The 21,661-nt window shown below is 54.8% G+C and overlaps 1 protein-coding gene across 7 annotated transcripts in view; it reads right to left on the bottom strand.

The window, feature by feature from the left end:
* LOC138987974 (uncharacterized) overlaps positions 1-19,941 on the bottom strand; it is a 63,874-nt gene extending 43,933 nt beyond the window's left edge. Inside the window, exons 1-4 of one of the 7 annotated variants that reach the window (XR_011464303.1) lie at positions 18,162-19,941; positions 17,309-17,585; positions 16,568-16,672; positions 10,681-16,248 (exon numbers count right to left, since the gene is read on the bottom strand). The gene's annotated coding sequence lies outside the window, so the exon portion shown is untranslated. Of the gene's footprint in view, positions 1-1,962; positions 3,980-10,680; positions 16,249-16,567; positions 16,673-17,308; positions 18,054-18,161 lie in introns of those variants that run through there. The other 6 variants (XR_011464306.1, XR_011464304.1, XR_011464302.1 and 3 more) reach the window with 6 other exon arrangements.
* Between the last annotated feature and the right edge of the window lie 1,720 nt (positions 19,942-21,661).

Genomic DNA, 21,661 nt, shown 5'->3' on the forward strand with positions numbered 1-21,661 from the left:
ACATTTCTAGGAGGACCCCAAGGCTCACCGGCAAACTTCTTGCGCTGGGAAAAAACTTCTCAGCGCACACCTGGATCTACAGATTCGGAAAAATTAACCAGCTGTAGCCAAAAGCCAAAACACTCAACCACCCGAACACAGCCTGCGAGAAACACAGAGCTCTTTGACGTGACAAGAAGACTTATAAATAAAATAGCTCCAAGGCAGACAGGCTGAACGAGCCTTTCAAGACAGCCTGTCGCTGCCTCAAACTTGAATATTAGAACATTAAAACATTGGCAGCATGAAGATAATATCCTGGGACGTGTGCATGTGCGTGCACACGCGTGGACTCCCATGTATGTGTGTGTGTCCACGTGTACGTGTGTGTGTAGGGACATAGGTTTTGCGGCTCTTACAGCTTGTGGGCTCCCCTGAGGTCCTGGTGGCCAGCGCTGAGCCCAGAGGAAGGGCAGGCCCTACCTGTATTTTTGGGGGGATCACTCGTATCACGACACACGTGCAAACACCAAAAGCCAGTGAAAACATAACCTGCTGTAGGCATGAAGGACAGACCTCAGATATAGAAAAACTTTCCCTGTAATTAAAAAAAAAATTGTGTTTTGTGAATGGGAAACCAAGCTGACCTCATTCGGCATAGTCAGGACTAAAGCGGCCAGGCCAGCTTCGGGCAGCGCGGCTAGGGCCCGGGGCCGGGGCGTGTTCTCCGGCCTGTAGCTCTGAAGCTGGGTGAGCCTGATCCCTCACAGAGGAGGTCAGGCTGGGGTTCACGCCCCAAATATCACTACCTAAGCCAGGCTGGGTGAGGCTGCAGACAGAGCCGTGGACCCTGGGATGAATGTGCCCAGGCACTCGGTAAAGATGCCAGGAAGAGGAGGGTCTCCAAAGCATGCAGTCCAATCCTCCAAATTGGGGGCCATCTTGCTGACAGGATTGAAGGCCTTGAGGGCACCAGGATGCTTCGTATCTTGTCCAGACTCTCCCCACGCGCAGCCCACACCCGGCTCGCATCACCGCACAGGGTTTTTGATACAGTTCAAATCAACCAAAGCACCCCAAGCATTTAGTCAGTGCCAGGTATCACAAAACAGTTTCAGAAAGCAACGACTCAAAGTGAAGATTTTTGCTAAGGTAGCAGGACAGTATTTCGTGTGAGTGTGTAGCAAGCATCTCGTCACTTACAAGGCGAGTTCCGAACCCCGTCCCACGTGATCCTCACAGCCCGAGTGGCAGACAGAACAAGAATGGTCAAACCTCCTTAAAAACGAGAGAAACTGAGGCACACGTGGCTGGAACAGTGACTCTGGCCCAGCGTCGCAGAGGCCACACACATTGCTTCATTATTTTTGCTTTTTCTTTTTTAACAGAAAATATCACCGCCACCCCTTCACACTCATGCACACTCAGGCTTTTATATATATGTGTGTGTGTGTATATATGTATATATATATGTAAGAACAGTTCCCAGGAAAAACAGAGCTCCATTGAAATCTGGGTCCCAGGACTGCCTTAGCTGGCCAGCTTGGGCAATCTCCCGCCTTCCACAACCAGCTCTGGTCATCTGAGGCGTCCACCCTTCCCCGCCAGGTGCATCACCCTCAAAGCTGGGCTGGACCAACCAACATCCTGGTGTAAAATCGCACCCGAGCTGGGCCTGCCAGAGTCCTCGGAACAAAGCCGCCTCACCTGAGCTGAGGGGTCAGAGTGCCCCCTGTTCACCATCCCTTTTGCTGGGGTGCCAACACCCCACAACCAGAGACTCCCCCACCACACAGCCAGGAAAGCGCCGAGCCCCCACCCAAGCCTTCCTTGGCTTCCGGCCCTCTGTGAACCCGGCAGGTCCCACCCCATAGTCTCAATGTAAAAGGCCAAACGGGTGACGAGGACGGCCTGAGAGAACCTCAAAGCGAGCATCCCTAATGACCGGCTCCCTGTGGAGAGGCTCCAGGGGCAGCTCTTTTCTGGAGGGGTGGCCAAGGTCCCGTGCCCAGATGCCAGCGGTCTGCAGGGGCACATGCGTTCCCGTCAGATGGTTCCTGCTTCTCAGAAACGGGAAAGCACGGGGGAAACTGCCACGGTTGGGGAGGGGCCAGGACCACAGGGAAGGGGTAAAGAAAGAGGGAACCAGCTTTATTTGGGAAATGGTTGGACTGAAGGTGATGCCAGCAGGGCCAGTCGCCATGGTGTTGCCCTCTCCAGCAGAGACCTGCACCACGGGGAGAAGCTTCCTTGCGCCTGCCTCCTCCCGGGGCTCCTGGTACACGCTGACCCCACCAGATCACCCTCAGGACAGCAGGTCTTCCCCCAAAGCCAACTTCCATCTCAGAATATTGCACCTCACAAACGACCAGCTCAGAAACAAACTCAGCATTTTATAGTTTCCTCGGCAAAGCCAGGTGAACAAAACCCACAGAACACAATGAGGCACAGGCCAGAGGGTCTGGCTTGGCCAAGAACTTGAAGCCTCCGCCCTGTTCATTTTCAAAGGCAAAGTCTTCCAAGACTCCTTCCACTTGCTTTCTTTTTACACTTAATTACAAGAAAACAGGCTTAAAAAAGAAAAAAAGACAAAACGTTTAAAAATTTTTGAAAAAGGTTACAAGGCGCTAAGTCTCAAAAGCTGCTTGGGATAAAAATTATAACCCTGTCCAGCACTGGAGGAAAAAACAAAGAACGCAGGGGACAACGCTCTAGCTGAGTGTCACCTCAACTCCTTCAGCACGTCCTGCCTGAGGGTTCACCTGGACCTGCCGGGGCCTCCGTAAGGCAGTGATTTGGAGGAGAAGGCAGGGCTGGGAGGGGTGGGGCCCGCATCCCAGAGCAGAAGCGTCGGAAGGTCCCTGTGTCCCCGCTGAGGACTCTGGACTAGGCCCTCCTGGAGCACCTCTGCTTTTCCGACGGCAGGATGCCCAGAGAAACCGAGGCGGGCAGAAAGGAAAACTTGGCACCGCAGACCCTCCTCCGCACCTCGGCGGGCGGCTTGCGGTCCCTAAAGGCCCTGCCGAGGCGCCTCCAGCCGGGCGCCGGCTGGACCGGGCTGCGGCCGCCTGGGGTCCGTCGTCGAACCGGCGCATCGGCGACCTGGGCGGGCAGTGGGGGCCGGGGCTATTCTCCTCCGGGCGGGTCCGCACAGCCCTGAGGCTGGGCGGCCTCGTGCGCCTCCTCCGGGCGGGGCCAGGGCCGGGCAGATCTGGGGCCTGGGGTCCGCATCGGGTGGGGAGCGGGGCGGCGGCCGGGTCCACGTGGCTGGGGGTCCTGGAGTCAGTCCGGGGCGGGTCCGGCAGGCAAGGATCTGGGTCCGAGCAGGGGTCCGAGCGCCCGCCGGAACGGATGCGCGCCAGGGTGCCCAGGGCCGGGGTCGGAGGGCCTGTCCGAGTCCAGGTCCGAGGCGGGGCCGGGGTCGCGGCGGCGGCACGCGCCCCAATTAGCCGCGGGCTGGCGGCGGGGCGGCCCCATTGAGGGCGAACAAAGGGCGCGACCCTGGGGTCAGGGAGTCGCGGGCCGCCGGCCGCTGCCCGGTGGGCCCGCCTTGTTTACTCTGCCCGAGCGAAGCGCACAATATAGTGACTAAAGCGGATTAGAGGGTCGCGCCCCGGAGGCCCCGGGACCTCCCAGCCGGGCGCCTCCCCACCAGCCCTTCCCCGGGTCCTCCGCCGCCTGGGCCGCCCCGACCGGCGCAGCCGGCGGGGATACGCAGGCCGCGGGTCAGCGCGCGCGGGCAGCCATCCGAGGGGCCCCGGGGCCCGGCTCACCTGCGCCCCGTGGCGGCCCGGGAGGGGGTCACTCTGGGAACCGCCCGCCCCTCCACCGGGCCTTGTAAACCAACCTCGGGCAGGGAGTCATCGATTTCCCGACCCTTTCCAACACTGCTGGTCCGGGGAATTCATTTAATTCATTTTATGGGACAGCAAATGGCACTTGCTTGAAGGCTGATGTTTTTAGATGCAAACACGGACAGCGTTTCTCAGGTCACACCATCCTGCAGCGTGAGGGTTAAAAGAAAATGCCCTGCCTCTTGTCTGTACACAGAGATGCACCGCCCAGCAGCAGGTGACTTAAGGCTGCAGAATAACATACATTTTAAAAATAATATGTTGAGGTAGAGAAGTCCTGGGAAGTACAAGCTGGGGGGAAAAATCACCTTTTCTTTCTTTCTTGTAAAAGAAAGCACATGAGTGTATAAATAAACCCTAAGATTTCCACCCAACGACCACAGTGTATCATCTGGCATGCTGAATTCAAGATCTGGGTTCTCCAGATAGGAACTTGCAGGATCTTTTTAATCGCCCTCACAGAACAAGCAATAGGAGCAGAAAGCACAAACTCAAAATCAAGCAGAGTCTAACCATGGGGGGGCGGGGTGGGGAGGAGGTCATTGGACCAAACATCCAAGAATAAGAACGCCTTTCCCCCACTTCTTGATGCTGTTGTTTATGGGGACAAAAATACTTCTTAAGTTCAAACAAAATCCTAGTTGACATTTTTATGCCTTAGCTGTTCAAGTATATATGTTTCACTAGGAAACTCATATAGGATTTGATTAATAAGCTATCAACATACAAATCTTTTATAAGAGAACGAATACTATTTACTGACTATACATATTTGTTGACCTAACGAATATTTCTGCTACATGCCATCTATCCACAACTACTGAAGGAAAATATGCCATTTGTCTAGATTTCTACTCACAAAACTTTAAAAATGATTTTTCCTTGCTTATAAAAATACCACATGTTTAGAGAAGGCACAGCCTAATCTAAAACATAAGTAATTTAAAAGTAAAATATGAAGATAGACATTTTAGAGATAATTTTAGTAATAAGTATAAATAATCCAAGTCTAAAATACAGGGGAAAAGGAAAAGTCACCTATATGCCATTATGTAGAAAATAATATTCAGTTGCATTTCCTTCCCAACAGTGAACATATGCATACAATATTAATGCATAATTTACATACATATTTACTGTTTGGGAAATATTGGCTCCCATATGTCCCTACGCGCTGACAAACTCTTTGTCAACAGTATTTTAACAGTGACATAATTAATATTCCATTATACTGTTAAGTGATAATTCACCCCAGAACTCCCCTTTATTATTACAAGAACTTTAGTTCTTGCTAGTATTTCCGTACCATAACTAACACTATGACCAGTGACCTTGCCTGTGAAGTTTGTCTGCGGTATGGGTTGTTAACAAATCTCTTCATGATCCATTGTTAATCTGACGTTGAAGCCACAGCGTTATCTGAGGGGGTCAAGACAGAGCTACGGAGACTTCACGGTAGCAGCAATGAACTCACAAATTCTGGAACTTTCGCCTGATGGGTTTGTGGGACCAGCTGAGGCACATGCCTGATTGCAACACAGCGTTTGGGAACTGTGCCCTTGCATGAAAGCTCTGGCCTCTGTGTGCCTACCGAGTCACTTGGCACTAACCGCCATCCACTTGGTGAGTTTAGGTCAGGACCAGAGAGCTGAATACCTTGGAAACATTATCTCAACAGCTCTGTCGAAATTTTGCACATCTGAGGAGTGCTTTGGCCCGAGGTGCTTTCTTTGGGAGAATTCAAACCTCAGGCCCGCTTTTCAGCACTGCCTGCCGCGGGGTGCCTGCCGTCCTCCCACGACCCAGCCCTGATCAGCTCGGAGGAGGCCCGGCCGAGCTGCTGGCCATCACCACCGTGGGCACCGTGGGAGGCTGTGTTTTCGGCCGCTTGCCTCTTGTCCCCGAGGCTCTAGGAGAGGCTGGGCTGTGCCCTGGGGCCTCGCTGGCGGCCTGGCCTTCTGCTGACGGCTCCCAGGAGGGCAGGGGAAGGAGCCCCGGGACCACAGAGCCGAGGTCTTCTACCCAAACACCAGGACCTGCATGAAGGAGGTGGCCTGGAGCTGGGCGCTGCCACCGGAAAACAGAAACACAAAGAGGCCAGGTGGCCCCAGCCCAAAAGTGCCGTGGAGTCATCGGAAAGTAGATGCTACGACTAGGCAGAGAAGACAGGCTTGAAGGAAATCTGTGGACATGTGACCAGAGCTTCCACGGGTGCTGAACGATTTCTCCCTGTCGTGCCTTTTCCTGCATCTTCCAATTATTGCTTTCAAAATAGAAAGGGATCCTATTGCTAATACAACTATTATAAGTCCACCGACAGAATTCATCTTAAGACTAAGATAAATGATTACTACTACTCAGGGGTTGAACATAAACAATAAGAACCATACACTGTTGCCAGGCAAGTTTTCAGGGTGATAATGCTGGGTCGCGTGTCTCTAGCACTTTGCCCTTTAGAGAAACGCTTTCAAACAGAAAATGAAAGCCGCAGCCTTGCTACGCAAATACTGGCCACCGTGTGATTAATTCTCACAACAACCCTTGACAGGGAGCAGGGAAGGACACCTTCCTCCTCTTCAATTTGGGAGACTCAGGGGTGGAAGAGCCAAGTTAAGAGCCGCAAGATTTGAATGGAGGCTCAGAGTCGCCGCCCCCCTCCCCACCGCCCCCACCCTACTGTCCCTCTGGCAGCTTCTGGGCCTCCATCTTAGCACCTTCCTGCAGGGGAGATATTCTTCCCAAGGATCCAGTGTGTTTCCCGTTTTTCCCATTATTTTTCCTCATTACTGGAGGTGGTGCCTATGGCCGGGGCGGAACTGCAGTGAATGAAGATTGTATTGGGTTTGCTCGAAAACAATAGTATTTGCACAGGATCCAATTATCTCGAGAGGTGTGTTGCAGCGAAGTGGCCTGGCAGAGGTGTGACAGCGTCTCAGAAAGGCAGGGGCTGTCCTGTTTTCATATGATGACACTATAGCTGAACGCCGCACTCCTCCTGGGAGGGAAAAACATGCCTGGGCCCCTCTGGGGCTCGAGTTCACCCCGAAGAACTCTCTCTGCCTGTGTGGGCACACGCCTTTCCCTATCGGACTTTGTTGAAGTGGGCCATTTCCAGCCCCTTGATAACAACAGATGGGAGCAAATCCATAAATCAAATACATTTGATCTTTGGTGTCTTTCTTTCAAAGGGAGTTAAAAGGCAAACCAGAATGCTGTTTTCTACTCTAAAAGGCAATTTCTAAATTTGGATTTTAAAAAAAAAAAAAAAAATTTTGTACTCCAGCTTGAAAATCCAGTGGCCCTCAGAAGGCAAGTAAGCTATACCACTCTGTGTGAAAATCATCTTAACTGGTTTAAAATACATCAGAACGAAAGGGTGTGAGCTGACCATGAGTCTCCCATCACGTACGATCTGAGAGCAGAGGTGGGCTGTGTGCTCCATCCTGAGAGCGGGCTGGGCCCAGAGGCCACGGTCAGTGATCTTTAAGAGAGAGTCACCAACATCGGAGGGGCCAAACAGGTCCAAGCTTGTGATATTCCAAAGCCATCCTCAATTTTTAGATAAGGTTTAAGTGATACAATAAATAAATTACAAAATGTCACCCACGGGTAAGGTGAATACATCGGAGACATCTATTTCCTCCAAGAAAAAACGTCTGGCTCTTGGCTTTTTAAGCTGTCAGGAGATGGGCACATTTTCACAGGACCCTTTCTTTTACTTCCCCTTGTTAACCAGGGCACAGCAAACCATCTCTGCCTTCTAAAATAAAAACACATGCACTTTAATTTCACAAAGAAAAGCCAACATGCAGAATCTCTGCACAGATCATTTTTAAATTAAAGAGAGACAGGGGAGACTGTTAACTGTGTTTTATACCTTTTGTGTGTGTGGGGGGGGCAGTTACCTTCTCCACGTGTTAATAATTTAACTGTCAAATCACAACAAACAGCTAATTCCATTTCTGAGATGCCAGGATTGCAACCTACAAGGGGAGATTTTAATTGTAACTGCTAAATAGCAAATGCTGACAGAAGTCCTGTTTTCAATCCCCAGACAAGGCTGGGACATGACTAATTTATTTTATCTTATCCATCTATCTGTGCACAGGATTAAAATATTTATATCAGTCTGTTCACTTTAAAACATGCAGTGCAGGCACCAGCTTCAGGGCCACTCCTTAATTTTTCACAGTTTTGGCTTTTCATTGTTTCCAGAAACGCACATTCCCTGTGTGGCGAATACTCTCAAATGCTGATGGGATCTTTAAGTCACAAGGACCCAGTCCCAGAGCCACACAAATGCCCCTGGCCACGCTGACGGCGACAGAGCTGTCCTGACGCCTCTGTCCCTGGAGATGCCAACGGAATCACGCAGGCCTGAGCCCAACTTCGAGAGGAAAGCTTGCCTCTGGCCGGGGTGGCTGATGGAAACCAGAGCCTGGGAACCTGTCCCGGCCAGGTGGCCAGGTAGGCAGCGGGCAGCAGGGGGTTAAGCAGCGAGTGGGGAAGGTGCAAACAAAAGGCCTTGGGCAGGGCAAACCGGGCTGCAGGGCCCAGCCCGGACAGGCGCAGACACAGGGAGCTCTGTCTGCCCGCCCGCTGCCCGGCACTGTGACTAACCGCCCCACTATTGTGCCCTGAAGCCAGCCCTTTGTACCATCCCCCTGGCGTCTGGGACCGAGGCCGAGGAACCTTCCTTGCCCTGGAAACTTGCAGCCTCGATACCCATTCTTTCAGCTCTTGGAGCTGCTGGGGGCATGACTAGCCAGTGGCAGCGTCCTTTCCCTGGTCAAGAAGGGATATCAGCAAAAAAAAAAAGAAGCAGAAAAACCAGTCTCCCCAACTCTGGGGGAGGGGAGCCCTGGGGACCGCTAAACTTGCCCTGCCCAGTGCCATGGCCCTTCCCGACACGCGGCCACTGAAGCTTTGGACTGCGGAGAGTCCCTCAGAACGAAGATGTATGTGCAAAATACACTCTGTGATACAAAACCGGCGGTGGGGAGAGCAGGGAAGGGAAAATATCTCATTAATAATTTCATATTAATTACACATCGAAATACATTATTTCGGATGTATATTAAAGAAGTCGTATTATTAAAGTGAATTCCACCTGTCTATTTTTACTTTTGTAAAAATGTGGAACATGTTAAATTACAGATGTGGCTGCCTTGGCAGCTCACACGATGTTTCCATCAGACAGAGCTGCGCTGGGCTGCGGGTACGGGGGTCTGGGAACAGGCCTTGCCCGCAGCCCGCTTCCTCCTGGGCAGACAATGAGGACCCCACTGTCCCGCCCCAACCAGGGACAACCCTTCGCCCAGCGGCCAGGAACCCAGGCCCTCACGGCCTCACCTGACCAGCCTGTGTTCACTGACTCGAGGATGGGTCTTGCACACTCAGGCGTCTGGGACCCCTTTGTAAAGCCCTTAAGTGTGCATAGGAACACGCACACGCATGCTCGAAGGCCCTGACTCTCCACTGCAGGCCGTGTCACCTGTGCCAGCTGGCGTTCAGAGACAGTCGGTTCACAGGGCACCCAAAGGCCCCCAGAGCTGGACATCTGACCCTTTGCTCTGAGACAGGCCAGACTCGCCCAAGGCCCCATCATGACTTTCCTGGATTCAAGTACTTTTGCTTTCATGGCTCCTTCCTCCATAAATATTAACAATTATATTTTATGACTGCATTGGTATCAAGAACAATATAACCCACACTGAATTCATCATTATGTGTTCATTATTGCTATAGTCATTTTTTTTTCTCCTGATTAAAATTAAAACATATTTCTGAACCCTGGGCACGGTGCTTGCCTGGACCGTCACTCCGAGCACCCTTGACCACTCAGTGAGCAGCGTCCTCACCCGCAGAGGTGCGCCGGCCTCTCTTTCTGCGTTTGGGACTTCCCTGCCACCCTTCCAGTGACCAGATGACCCTCTAGAATTCCTTCCTTAAGTCCTGCCCTGGATGAATGGCTTGTGAAGTCCCCACTAGACACCAAAAACCTTTCTACATTATTTTTAAAGCACAAATACTGATCATGAGCAAGGCCCAGGATCGCAGCATGACTGAAGGCCCCAAGTCGGTGAGAACCAAGCCCCCCCCATTCCCACCCAGCTCAGTGCTGGGGTCCCCAACCGGGTGCTCTGGGTGCCACATTCACCACCAAGAGACGAGCCCACTAAATATGTGATGGCGACCCAAGGGGTGACTGTTAGGGTGTGCAGCGGGCCACCACCAGCCAGCTCTGGGCACCCATGCCCTCCAGGCCTCACACCCCCGTGTGGGACCCAGCCTCTGGGACTGGGGTGAGGAGGCCACGCTTCTCAGCCCCTCTCGGAAGGAGGCATCTGAAGCTCTAGCCACCCACCCCTCCTCTGGTGCCACCGTGCAGGGCCTGGGCCACCCTGTTGGGGAAGATGGTGCAGGAGATGGTTAAAATTCTGCATCCTTTTTGCATCCGCCTCCAGAGGAAGCGCTGCTTTTTTTTCTCTCTCTCTCTCTCAAGCAAGAGGAGAAAAAAAAAAAAAAAGCTGAGAGCAGCAATTTGCAGGCCTTGGGATGTTTTTCTCCTTGACAGCCCTGGGCCCCGCCTCGCTGGGCCTTCCTCCGGCCAGAGCGGCCACAGCGCGGTCTGCAGCGGCTGGCCGGCCCCGTGCACGCGCGGCCTCCCCGCAGAGCCGGGCCGGCAGGGCAGGCGGGAGGGAGGCAGCGATGCCTGGCACTGCCCGGCTTTGTGGCCGCGTCCTCTGCCCGCCTCCCCTCTGCCCACCCCGGGCCTGCTCTGGGCTGGCCGCGCCACCCGCGGCCTGCCGCTGGGCCACCCTGTGCCCACCCGGGGGTCCCTCACCTTCTGGGCCCCGGCCTCCAGGCCTTGGGTCCTGCTGGCGCCCAGGGTGCCCGGCCACGTCCTCAGTGTCGCCGCCGCTCACCCCACCCGGCTGCCCGCTCTCGGCGGCGAGCCTGGCACGGCGCCAAACTGCCTGGGAGCCCGGCCCGGGCTGGGGAACTTTCCTGTGAGGGTGTGTGTGCGGGGAGGGGCGGGGGTGCGCTGGTGCCAGGGGACAGAGAGGCCCAGATGCCCGCCGGCCGCCCCCCACCCCGGCCCCCGGCCCCCGAGTCCCATAAAGGCACAGACAACACGAGCGGTTTAGTCAAAACAGTCATGTACGGGAGCCGGCAAACAAACAAAAGCCCTTATTTATTTATTTAGTTCACACACTCAGATGAGGAGACGCCTTTTGTGCACGTAATTTCACACACACCAGAAAGGGGGCGATGCCACCATGCTCCCCGCAGCCCAAGGCCCGCCCGGACAGCCCGCCTGGCCGGAGGAATAATTGCCTTGCCTGGCCTGGGCATTTCCATATTTAAATTGGGCGGTAGCGTATGATTAATTAAGAAGGAAAAAAGGCAAAAAGGGAAGAGAAGCAGTGGGGGTGGGGAGCCGGACGTTCTGGGCGGCACAACGTGCCAAGGTGCCCGCGGAGGCTTAACTCCTCCCATGCCAGGCCAGGCCCGGTGCGGAGGCGGCTGCAGCAGGCGGTGGCAGGGAGGGGTCCCGGCCTGGGGTGGGGCACGCCCTCGGCTGACCTTGAGCCACCCCAGCTTCAAAGGCGCCGCAGAACATCCTCTTCCTCATTTTCTCTTCCCGAGCGGCTCGGCTCTGTGCCGGTGGCGAGGAGGGACGCCCCAAAGCCCCCGGCAGGGCACTGGCCTGTGAAGAGCCTGGGACCACTTGTCCTTTGCTCTCAGCACCCTGACCCTCCCTATCGACATGCAGGCTGCAGTGAGGCCCTGCCCGCTGTGAACCCCCCCACATCCCTCCACACTCAAATGAGCCCCCTCCCCAGGGCTGCCCCAAGGCCCTTCTGTCCCCTACAGCAGTGGCCTGCTCTGAGAATGGGGCGGGAAGCCTTGCCACCCTTCTGGAAAGAATCACGAACTATGTCTGAGAGCTGAGAAAGACCACATTCCTGGAAGCAGGTGGTGGGCCCCCTGGATCCCTGATTTAAGGTCCAGCCATCACCAAGGTTCAACCCTGCCCCTTGCCAGCTGTATGGCCTTGGGCAAGTTATCTGGCCTGTCTGGGCCTCCGTTTGCCCATCTGTAAAATGGGGGTGATAGCAGTGCCCACTGCGCCTGCCCCACGGGGCTGAGGAAGAGAAAGGGGAGCTCCCAAATTGGCACAGAAGCTGCCAGAGTCCCCAGACCCTCTGCCCTTGAGGTGGACGGAGCCTGGAGCCAGAGCAGCCTCGGGCAGGATGCTCCTCAGCCCAGGAATAAATCCAAAACAGCCCGAATCCACTCTGGAAGTGATGAAGTTAAAGGCCTGGAGCTGGGAGAGCAGCTGGATTATCCAGGTGGGGACGAGCTGACGGCAGAACTCCTTCCCAGCTACAATCAGAGGAAGCAACACGCTGCTCTCTCTGAAGACGAAGGAAGGGGCCACAAGCCAAGGAATGCGGGCACCTCCAGAAGCTGGAAGAGGCCAGGAAACAGATTCTCCTCTGGAGCCTCCAGAAGAAGGCAATCCTGCCCCCACCTGATTTGAGGCCCGTGAGACACTGCAGACTTCAGCCTCCATAACCTCTGACCGCTTGAGCCATCAAATCGGTGGACTTCGTCACGGCAGCACCAGGAAACTGACGCCTCACCCTGCCCCCAGCATGTCCAGATGCCTCCGAAGGAGACCCTGGGGATGCGGCCCATACGCAGCGCTGGGCAGCGCTGGGCTGGGGTCAGCAGATCTCACCCCTGCGCTCAGGAGCCTTCAAGCGGTTGGCCGGTTGCCCTGAGAGCCCTCCTTGCCCAAGGGGCTATAACCTCACCTCCCGGCTCACCTCTTCCTCCTCCCCACCTCCTCCTCCTCTCCACCTCTTCCTCCTCCCCACCTCCTCCTCCTCCTGGTCACCATTTACTGCATGTTGCCCACGAGTGGGCACCTCGCTAAACCTTGTCTCATTTCACCCCAGCCTAACAGCCTCCGGGTTCTAGGCAGCCTGGACCCCCAGATCCTCCCAGGAGTCTGCTGGGGAGAGGGACCGCTTCCTGCTTCATCATCACGGACGTGGTCTTCTCAGCACAGGACAGGCAGGAAGCCCCAGGCCAGTGCCTCTGGCCGCGTCTGTGAAGGGGGCCGGTCATAGCCCCTCACGGGGCAGCCGTGCTGTGTGCGCTCACCACTGCCCGGTCGAGTCAGCTCCGGCGAGGGCTGAGTCTAAAAGTCAAAAGAGGTCCAGCAGGCCCTCCCCTCAGTACTGTTGCTGTGCAGGTGCTGGGGGCTGAGTCCCTGGCCAAGGTGGAATTTCAGACAACCTCCAAAGGCTTCTGGAACCTGAAAGTCTCTCCTAACAGCCTTCGATCCCTTAGGAAATAAGCCCCAACGGGCACACAGACATTCCCCAAACAACACGAAAAACCGGAAATAATTGGGAATAACCAAAGTGTCCAGTAATTAGGGGTTAAAGAGCTTCGGGGCTTCCCCAGGTGCTCAGTGGTAAAGAATCCCTCTGCCAACGCAGAAGACACAGGAGACGTGGGTTCGATCCCTGGGTCAGGAAGATCCCCTGGAGAAGGAAATGGCAACCCACTGCAGTATTCATGCCTGGGAAATCCCATGGACAGAGGAGCCTGGCAGGCTACAGTCCATGGGATCACAAACAGTCGGACACAACTGAGTGACTGAGCCCATAAGGAGTTTCATCAATAGAATATTAAACGGTCATTAAAAATCAACTTGCAGAAAAGTATCTTCTGACTTGGGGAACGAGTTGTGATAAAATATTTAGTGAAACAAGCAGAAGACAAAATGATACATATAATCAGATGCTAAGATGCTCATTCTGCTTAAAATTACGTTTCATAGAAGCTAGATGAAGTGCTCCCACTGGCTATTTCTGAGGGTGGTTTCACAGGTGATTGAAGACTTCTTTTCTTCTTTTATGAGGATTCAAAATGTTCTAAAATTAGCATGTAACATCAGTGATGGAAAAAAAAATCATTGCAGGAGAAGAGTCATGCTCCTTCAACAGAGCTGCCGGCAGGCCCTCCCCGGCCCTCCGCACGCGGCAGGAACACGTGCAGGGAGCCGGGCCAGCTTGGGGCGGGGGGAGGGCGGTCTGTGGCCTCTGCCACACAGGGCCCCGCACTCAGCAAGGCCCTGCATTCCGAAGGTCTCGTACTTGCTTTAATGCTCTGCTGTCACCATCCTGAAATCCTTAACACTTTTAAATTTTAATTTTGCACTGGGTTCTGCACTGATATCAGGAAGTAAAGAATCTGCCTGCAGTCAAGAGCCCAGGTTCAATGCCAGGGTCGGGAAGGTCCCCTGGAGAAGACAATGACAACCCACTCCAGTGTTCTTGCCTGGAGAATCCCGCAGACAGAGGAGCCTGGCGGGCTGCAGTCCACAGGGTGGCAAAGAGCCGGACACGACCGAGCGACTAACACTTTCACTTTCACCGCACCGATGTAGCCAGCCCCAGCGAGGAGCCCGGGGCCTCCAGAACCTGGCGCTTGCTTTCCAGTTTCCTGCTCGCAGGCAGCGGCCAGCTTTCTGTCCTCGGTTTGTCTTACTCCCCACTCTGTGACCCCTTCTCTCCTGCTTCTCCTTGCTGCACACACTATTGGCAAAAAAGGGAAACAGGGCTCTGTTTTGCAAAAACATGCATTGATCGTGTGCAGTGCTTTCCCTGGAGACTGAAAATCAGCATCTCGCCAAGTTTTTAGGACCTTCTTTCCAGGTGTGTGTTTTCCCCAGGAAAACCAAATGCCTCAGACCCAGAACCACTGCTGCAGTCCTGTCTCCCTCTGGTCCTACCAGTGAAGGCTCCTAAGAGCTTTCTAGGAGGCTTCCTCTGACAGCTTCTACAGAAACACTGCTAAAGAGGTAGTGAGCTGCTCACCCCTGGGGGCATTCAACAGAGACTGCACAGCCAGCAACAGGAGCATTGAAGGAAACAACCTTCTCTGGACAGCAAGTTAGCTGAGAGAGACTCATCCTGGTGTTACCATTGCACAGGGCACCCTGCAGCTTCTCAAGGCAGGGCCCATATCAGACTCATCGCTCGACCCCCTGTATTCAGCACAGGGCTATAAACACAAAGAAGTGGCTCGGTAATGGTTTCTTTAGGGGTGAGAAAAGAAACACAAAAAGTGGGGAGAGGCAAGCATTTGAGAGTTGATACGAGATTTGAGAGGCTGCCCCAGAAGTAGGTGCAGTCTTAGAGAAGCAGGAAGCCACAGTCCACCTCAAATAAGAGCAGCTAGATTTACCGGGTGCCTCCGCATGCTCGAGCCACGCTGAGTAGTCACACGGCTGTCACAACTCTCCCCCAGGACGCCACTGAATCAGAACTGCTATTTAGCCCAATTTATGAGTGAGGAAGTTGAGGCTCAGAGAGGTGAGATTACTGGCCCAGGGTCATCCAGCCATCACAAGACAAGGGTCTGAGTGCAGGCCTGCCTCACAAAAGAGCTGACCCTTCGTTGCAACAATAAACCCAGGCTATCTTAACCAGCAGCAGCAGCGGCTTAATTGCCCGGGATGTAAGAAAGTTCAAGTTCAGGTTCACTTTCTGCATCCTGCCTCTCCTTCCTCACTTGCAGGGCCCAGCTCGAGTGGACAGGCAGGTTGTCCAGGGGATCTGGGGCCAGGGTAAATTGGGTACTTCGGTTTAGAAAGATTTTAACCTCACAACAGCTCAATTAAGCATTTCGGGTCTTAAAGAGACAAACCAGCTTCAGCCAACTGAATGACTCAGTATATGGAAGTGACTCCTTCGAGATGAGAAATAAATGAGGCACAAACTCCCCCATCCCTGCACCCCAGATCTACAGGGCTTCCTTGTCATAGCTTGGGGCTGGGGCTGGGTTCTCTAAGAAACCTGCCCCCCCCCAAACACTAAACAGCTCACGGGGGCACAGGAGCTGCAACCCAGAAGGCCACAGGCTGGCTGCACCCCAGGGATGCGTTTCCTCTGTCCTGCATTTGGGGTTTTCAGATGCAGGGCATCCTGTGCACAAATCTAGATTTCCTTCCCCCAAAGAGCCAGAAGCTCTGGAACCATAGGCTTTTACCCACTGGGCAGAGTTGACGCAAGGCCTCCTCTTAGGGCAGGTCTGGGCTCTTTGTTCCCACCGTCCCCCGAACTCTGCACTGCACCCCACCTGATCTCTGTAGACTGTCCACTCGAGGTCCCTGCTGGAATGTCCAGGGTGCCGAGGGCGGTGACCGGTCCAGCCCCCGGCGGGCCCAGGCCTTTTCCATTCATGGCCTTCTGTGAAGGGGACACTGGGGTCCAGGTGTCCTGGGGATGGAGGTGACCTCAGCTATGGCCTCTGGAAGGTTGGGAACTGGCCCAGGGCAAGAGCAGGCCCAGTCAGGCCTTCCCTGCTGGGGTTTGGAGGATCTGGCCTGGGACAGGGGGAAACGGGGGTAGTCAACCTCAGAGCCTCAGAGGCCGGGCACTGCTCTGGGGGTCTAGGACGCTCTGCCACCACCCACAGCCTAGGTGTCCCCCAGGGATCAGGCCACTCACAGGAGGCCTTGTCTCAGGCAAACGGAGGAGGAAGGTGCAGAGAAATTGGCCCGAGGGGGCCTAGGCCTGTGGGCAGAAGCCAGTGGGGGCACAGTGTCCCCAGCCCTGCTTCCCGGGGACAAGGCCCCACAGGGCCAGGCCGACCCCTCCCCTCAGGCCCTGACCACGCTGTGAGGTTGTGTCCCCCAAACCTACCACCACACATGGCACTGAAAAGCTGCCTCGGCACAGCAGCCTCCCAGCAGAGAACGGTGTGGGGGGCCGCTGGTGGCGGCTGGGGGTCCACTCCGGAGGGTCACCCTGGAGGGCCACAGGGAGGCAGCTCAGCAGAAGGGGAGGATCAGAAGCCCCCCAGGACCCCCTGGCATGGCAGTGGCCGGGGTCAACAGGGCAGGGGTCCAGGGCTATGTCCCCCTGGCTACGGGGGTCTCTTATCCCACAGGCCCTGATCCGCTTGCAGCCTCAGGCTGGCCCGGACCTGGGGGGTGGGGGGTGGGGGTGCTTAACACCTGAAAGCTGGAGCGGCAAGGTGCCCCCTCTTTCTACTTCAGCAACGCGGGTGGGGGTCGAGCAAGACCGGAGGGCAGAGAAAACCATAGCGAGCTTCTGTCCCCTTTAAGAGCCCTGATGGCCGCCGCCCAGACTCAGCGGCCGAGGGGGTGGAGGGGGGGACGAAAATGTCGGGAAAGATTCCCTTCCGAACTTCCCGAGTCTTTGTTCGCAAGGCCAGGGCGGGCGGCTTCGCTGGGCGGAGGGCCGCGGGCTCGGCCGTGCGCTCCATGGCGGCCACGGTCACGGCGGCGCCCCCGCGCCCGCGCCCGCCCCCCGGGCGCCCCCTCCCGGCCCGATCCCCGGCCCCAACCCCGGCCCAGCCCCGGACCCCGGCGGCCGCGGGGGGCGCCGAGGGCGAGGGCGGCAGAGCCGGGCGCCGCTTACCAGGTCATCCCCCGGTGCCCCGCGGTCCCGCCGGAGTCAAGTTCACGTCCGGCCTGCGCACGGTCCGAGGTCCAGGCGCGGCCGGGCCGAGCGAGGCCGCGAGAGGCCGCCGGCCCCGGGGCACGCCGCACCCGGCCCCGCGGCGCCGCTGTCACCCCGGTTCCGCGACCCCAACTTTGCGCACAGTCGCGGAGCTGGAAGTTTCCGGGCTTCGCGGGGCTCTGGGCTGGGTTTCAGCAGCGTCGTCTGAGCTTGGCAACAAAGAGGGAGCGCAGGCCTGGAGAGGGGAGGAAAGAAAGAAATACGATGGGGAGACGCCTGGCTACTCAGAAATCTCCAGGACCTGAAATTCCACCCAGAAGCTGTTTTGGGATGTTTTTTTCCCAAGTGGTAAACAACCACCCCCAGCTCAGGGCGGGGCTGTTTCCAGGGCCCCTGGTGCCAGGGCTGAGGCGCCTTCCTCGGGCACCTGCCTATTTTATAACCCATGCCAGTGCATCCTGGGCAAATTTTTGGCGGGGGGTGGGGGGTGGGGAGTGAGGTGGCCCCAGATTTTCCCGGAAGGTGGTGGACCCCAGCGCAGCAGCAGCAGGCCTGGGCTCTGAGGAGCTCCCTCCTGTCTGTCCCCCCAGCACGCTGGCTAGGTCAGCTGCTGCAAGCAGCTCCCTGTGCTTCTGTCTGAGAGCAGGGGGACAGCTGGGATGCAGGTGCCCAGAAGAGGACCTGGGCTCCACACAGGGTTCAGGGTCCGGCCCACCTGCTCCGGGCCGCGTGTGCGGTGAATGTAGGACCGTCTTTGCTCTCTGGGCAGCTGTCCTGGGCAAGGCAGGAGGGTTCACAGGCTTGCCCTCACCTGGAAGCTCCGGCCTCCTCTTCTCGGAAGCTCCCTGGCTGCTGGCACCATTCTCTGCCCTTTGGGCTCTGCTTGGCAGGGTCCTGGGGACGTGTCTGGGGCTAGAAGAGGCAGCCGATGTCCCCATGCCTGGGAACCTTCTGAGTGGCCAAGCCCAGTCCCGTTAAGGGCCATGTGAGCCCTGAAACAGGAGCAGAGGGACATGGAGCATCCGTTGTCACTCGGCCTTGGGATATTCGAGCCCTGTTTGTCCGTTTGTCTGTCTTTCCCAGGAAGACGTGTTCGTAGAGAAAACAGTCCCTGGCCCACTATTCCAGAGCTCTGTGAGAGGCTGCGAGAATGGGGCGGGTTGTTCTTTTAAAGAAAAATAGGCAAGGGGACTGTGGAGACAGGTTGGGGTTGGGGGGGTATGTTGTCTCTTGTGCCAGGAAAGTGGGTATTCCCTCCAAGCGTCAGAGAACTTCTCCCCGCAGTGGATATTTGCCCCCAGTGCCCCTCCTCCACCAGTGACTTCTCAAATGCGACCCTTTGCGGAGTCAGTCCTGGATGTCCACAAGCCGGTCACGGAAGAGGCTGCTCATGGGGCCACCTGGTGGGTGCCGCCCATTCATCTGGAAACTTCAGAGCTTGACGTGGACGCAGTGGTGGCGGAGGCGGGCAGGTCAGCCTGGGGCTGCCCAGGGCGGCGTGTGGAGCGGGTGTTTAGAGCCTCGGGCATTTGTCAGCTTACGGCCCTAGGCGGCCGGTTCACCCCCGGCAGTACCTGCAGTTTGCCTCATCTGGAAAAGAACCCACCTACCAATGAAGCCCAGGAACCTTCCCCAGAAGCGGTGTTTTCACAGGACCAAGCATTTCTCCCCAAGACTTAGTTGGTCAGCCCCACACTCCAGCAATGCGCTGAAGTTCCACCCGGCTCGGTATTGAGGTGCATCCTGCAGTAGGTATTTCTCATTGACACGAAAGCCCCTTGCTCAGAGGCCAGGTCCTTTCTAGGGGTGGGGACAAGCTGCCTGTTCTTTCCCCAGCATCCTCACTGGGGGCTCCACTCCTGAGCTGCAATCACTTTGCGTTTCCAAGACTAAAAAATGCACCCGTAACTGCATGGCTTCCTGAAGCTTGAGCCCACCCATTTGCTTTCAAATATGTGGTCGCTGGTGGTCAGCTTGTTCCCCAAGGGGGCATCACCTTAGCTTGGCCAAAAACTGCCAAGATCTTGTTTATGGGTATGTAGCCTGCACAGTTATGCTCAATGCTCTGCTGTCCCTGTCTTACATTTATTTGTTAATCAAATTTTAAAAATTTAAGTATAGTTGATTTACAATGCTGTGTCAATTTCTGCTACACAGCAAAGTGACTGAGTTATACATATGTTTATGTATATATACACACGGATATATATATGCTCTTTTTTTTACATTGTTTTCCATCATGATTTATCAGGACCTTGTTGTTTTTAAAATTCTTAATCCTTTTTGAACAAGGAGCCTCGCATTTTCATTTTGCCCTGGCTCCTGGGCTGTTGCCTACTTTGCCTGTTGGCTAACAGGGTCATAAAGTTAAGGGTGAAAAAAAGAGATGATTTTTATATTTGTTTTATTAAATTTTGTATATAGAAATAATTTCAGATTCTATCTAAACAAGATAAAATATTTGAATGAAAGATCATTGTAGGAAAAATGTCCACCTTGAAGAGCCAGAACATTGTTTCGGAAAACACTGCAGTTCTGAGAGTTGGAACCATCCGCGTTCAGCCCCTAGCTCTGCCACGTGGGTGCATGTAGGACTCAGGGCCTCGGCTGGCGTGTGCCGGGGGTGACAGCTCCTGCCTGTGGAGCGTCTGAGGAGCCAGGATGGTGGGAGAATTTGGCAGAATATCTGGCACATATCAGATACTCAATAAAAATACCCTGGATCGTCTGTCGTGTTATGTCATTTGACATGAAAGCTCAGGTGAAATTTGACTAGTTTTAATAAGAGTATATTTTGTCCCTTCTTGTTATAAAATTAATACAGATGACACTGTGCACACACACACAGAAAGTACGCATGTCCCTCTTAATCCTTTTAATTGAAAGCCACCTTTGGCCACTCACACTACGGTTTATTTCTTTATATAAATTGACACACAAACACACTTCGCGTTTTAAAACTTAGCTTCGATTGGAGAATAGTCTCTTTACAATGTTGTGCTAGTTTCTGCTGTACAGCAAAACGAATCAGCTCTGTGTACACCTGTACCCCCCTTTTTTGGACTTCCTTCCCATCTAGGTCCCCACAGAGCGCTGAGTTCCCTGTGCCATACAGTCAGCTCTCGTTAGTTGCCTATTTTATACATATAGTATCAGTCATGTATAGTCCTATAGTGTAATAGTCAATGCTGATTTCCCGATTCATCCTATCCCCCTGCACTTCATTTAGAAATTGTTTTCTTTGACTCCATCGACTTGTTTTTAAATGGGAACCATGAGGCCCTGCAGAAGAATCCAAGCACAACGAACGGCCCCCGCACTGTGAACTGAAGCCAGGCTGAGCCTGGTTCAGCGCAGCTTCACACACGGGTGCGAACCCCTAGTTTCTACTGCCCCCTGCTCCCAAGGACCATAAATTGTGACATTTACAGTCACCAAAGTGCCGGGTGATACAAATTCAACATCACAAAATGTCCTTAACCTGCTGCTGCCTCATCTTTCCCATTTGTGACTTGGTTTTAAAAAAAAAAAAAACACAATTTTTTTTTTTTTTTTTACAGTTTCAGGCTCTTATTTTTAATTTCTGCAGTCTGTTGTCGAATCTGCTCAGTCGAGGAGGGCAAAGAAACCCATTCAGTCAGGTCTCCTCCTCGGCACCTTTGTGAGGCCAGCTGGTTGGAGGGGAGAGGCCTGACAGGGGAGGGGATCCCAGCAGCTCTAAACTCAGGCAGAGCCTTGAGCTCAGAGGAACGCATGTTCACCTGCTCAGCCCAGGTGACCGGTCCACCCACACTGCAGTAGATAGTAAATTGCACGATACCAAGAGCAGACAACAGGCACAAGAAAAACACAGCCCATGACCCCCAAACCCACGCTGCATTCATGAGCTGTTTGGGTTCCAGAAGCTCCTGGGAGCTGAAACTTAAAGGCAGTAGGAACCCAGGCGATGGGTCAAATCTGAGCTGCCGGGGGCTACCAACGGGGTGACTCTGGGCAAGTCACTTCTCCATTCAGTGTCCCCAGCTTGGAGGGAGTGGGAGTGATAAACAATAGCCCCAGCCTCCTGGGGCCTCAGGGGCAGGGCACTGCTGTTCACTCGCTGGTACCGGGTCTGCCACCCCTCGGCCCCTCTGCAGACCTCCCCAAGGAGGACCTCTGGTAGCAGGGACAGTGGCACCGGGGCAGAGACCAGACCCCCCACCTGCCCTTGCCCACGGCAGCAGGGAAGACTGGCAGACTTGCAGTGGGGAGGGCTTGGAGTCACAGGTTCCTGTCACTCCAGACAGTAAGGTCTGGCTTCCCGCTCACCCA

The sequence above is a fragment of the Bos mutus genome, chromosome 5, assembly GCF_027580195.1.
Source record: "Bos mutus isolate GX-2022 chromosome 5, NWIPB_WYAK_1.1, whole genome shotgun sequence".
Taxonomy (NCBI): domain Eukaryota; kingdom Metazoa; phylum Chordata; class Mammalia; order Artiodactyla; family Bovidae; genus Bos; species Bos mutus.